Raw genomic sequence first — 2,665 nt, 5'->3', positions numbered from 1 at the left:
TTCTAGGCTTTATCAGACTGCCAAGGGGATCCATGCCATAAAAAGATTAAGAATGTCTATTATGTACTTTGGAATTATGATTAAGGACATGTAGACTGGTGTCACATTGCTTGAGTTCAAATTTTGCTCCGTCACTTGCAGTATGACTTTGGCTAAATTACAGATACTTTTTTGTGCCTCAGAGTCTTCATGTGTAAAATGGAGATATACTTATCTAAAAATCTTGCTGTGAAGATGAAGTAATATTTGTAAAGGGCTTAACACAGTGCCAGACGCATAGTATATTATCTATCTCCACATCCACCCAGATGAGGATTTCATTCAAATCCTATTTACATTTATCCTGTATACACAGTAGATTTATTTTTTTACTGTGTTGTCACTAAAGTTTTAAATCATATTATTAAATATTGGCTAGTTTCAAGTTAATATTTGGAAAATGCCTCTGTGATATAAGGAAGAACTGGACAATGAAGATCCATATGCCTTCTATCCAGATTAAAGAGGGGGACAGTTACTTTAAAAAAAGAATAAACATAAAACTTATTATCCAAACCGGGACACTTTTGAGAGCGAAAGAATGCAATTACTATACCAGGAAACTAGGCAAACTGGGATTGTTCCAGCTAAAACAACATGTCTAATTATGCTACTTTACGTTCCTTGTGTGCTTCTTCCTCATTCCATTCCCTTCCTTCTGCAGCTAGAGAAAATCACTAGTTTGATTCTGTGATTATCATTCCTTTGCTTTAATTTATAGATTTACTTATGTCCCCACCCTTAAGCAGGATATTTTTTACGTTCACAGCAGGTTCTTTGTAGAAGTGGAATCCTACTGCAATATCCTTTTGTTAATTGATTTGTTGCTTATCATTGTTAGATTCATCCATGTCCATAGACTTGCAGTTTTTTTCCCCACTGTTGTATTTGTTAGAAAGCAATAGGAAGTTAATAAAGTTTTTGATACTTAAAAGTGACATGGTGACACAACAAAAACCTACAATGTAAGAGTGGCTTTGGAAATGGCAGAGGACGGAAGGTGGAAAGTGGTAGAGAGTTTGAGTGTCTTAAAGAAATTGCAGACGCATGGTAACATTGAAAAGGCTGCAGATGAGGTCTTAACGGATTAGAATAATCTTACTAGAAATGGAAGGGGCATAAAGTGTAGCAAATTTGTCACCTGCAATTATGTGCAAAGTAGAAAATATGCTTAACGAACTGGGTTATCTACCTTAGGAGATTTCCAGCCAGAATGTTAAAGATGTTTTCTTATTTCTTATAGTAAGACATAAGGAGAGAGATAAGTTAAAGGATGGTCAAAAGGAGCCAGAACTTGTGATATTTGAAGATTCCCGGACTCTCCAGGTGACAGATATAAAATTAGGAAATGGGTCAGAACAAAGAACAAATCCAGGGCACTAACAGGAAAATATGAAGCTGAGGGTGTTATTGTAAAACCCTTTAGGACCTAAAAAGATCTAATGCGGTAACTCAGCGTATTTTCATTTAGACATAAAGGGTGTGCCTCACTATCTTAATCAAATTACAGGACTTCTAAGAAGTTTAAGGGTGTGGTGCATGACAAGACCAAGGTAGAAAAGGGTTTATAGGGAAGACATTTATGAGTGTTGCTTTAATGATGTGAACTGAAATAAAATTCACAGGAGACCCACAAAGTTTATAAGAGAATTCTATTAGCAGAATATACTTTTTAAGAGACTTTTAAAACAAAATTATATTTAGCAGGCTGTTGGCCAGCCCGGACTGGAAAGGACAGAGAACCAAATGAAAACAGGCTTTGGACATCCACGCTGCTACAGGCAGAGAACTACACAGCTGAAAACATGGAGAAGCAAGGACGATTCAGTGGGTGGATCCAAGAGACTGGAAAGCAGAGTTAGGAGCCTTGGAGAATTACTCTTAGGCAAATACTGCGTGTCTTTAGTTTATAGGTCCTCTTCTTAAGAGGAATTCTATTCAAGGAGCTGCACCTAAGGAAGTACACCTGAAAAGTTTCATCCATATCTGGACTCAATTTCAATTTCTAGACTTTTAGCTAATGGTTGTAATGGGATGACTGTTTTGGAGAAGTTTGGGAGAGAATAAGTGTGTTTTGCATATGAGAAGAATATGAATCTTTGAAGGCCAAATTGTAGTAGCCAGCCTCCTGGTATTTGTGCTTTGCTGTTCCCTGGGATCATCTGTGGGACTAATAGGATACAGAAGTAATGATTTATCAGTTTGAGTGATTTTGACTTCTCTCTCTTGGATCACTTGCTCTGGGGAAAGCCAGGTGCCAAGTTGTAAAGAAACCAGGGAAGTCCTGTGAGTGACTCATCTTGGAACTGGATCTTTTATCACCTTCATTAGACTGCAACCCAGCCCACAGCTTGACTGCAAACTCGTAAGACCCTGGGCCAGAACACCTAGCTGAGCCACTCGTGGATTCCTGACTCTCAGAAACTGTGAGGTAAATATTTTTAGTGTTAATGTATTATACAGCAATAGTTAACTAATATAAGTTCACACATTACTTTATGCCTTCTAAGTAAACCTCTTTTAAAAAAATATATTTTAATTGATTTCAGAGAGGAAGGGAGGGGGGGAGAGAGAAAGAAAGATCAATAATGAGAATCATTGATTGGCTGCCTCCTGCACGGCCCTC

General features: G+C 37.6%; 1 protein-coding gene across 1 annotated transcript in view; it reads left to right on the top strand.

The window, feature by feature from the left end:
* Window positions 1-2,287: 2,287 nt before the first annotated feature.
* The window catches only part of TMEM161B (transmembrane protein 161B), a 75,441-nt gene continuing 75,063 nt past the window's right edge, over window positions 2,288-2,665 (top strand). The window contains exon 1 of the mRNA XM_014543947.1: window positions 2,288-2,470. The gene's annotated coding sequence lies outside the window, so the exon portion shown is untranslated. The remainder of the gene's footprint in view (window positions 2,471-2,665) is intronic.

The sequence above is a fragment of the Myotis brandtii genome, unplaced genomic scaffold, assembly GCF_000412655.1.
Source record: "Myotis brandtii unplaced genomic scaffold, ASM41265v1 scaffold344, whole genome shotgun sequence".
Lineage (NCBI taxonomy): Eukaryota > Metazoa > Chordata > Mammalia > Chiroptera > Vespertilionidae > Myotis > Myotis brandtii.
Note: the sequence above shows the minus strand (reverse complement) of the source record. Positions and strands in the feature narration are given on the sequence as shown.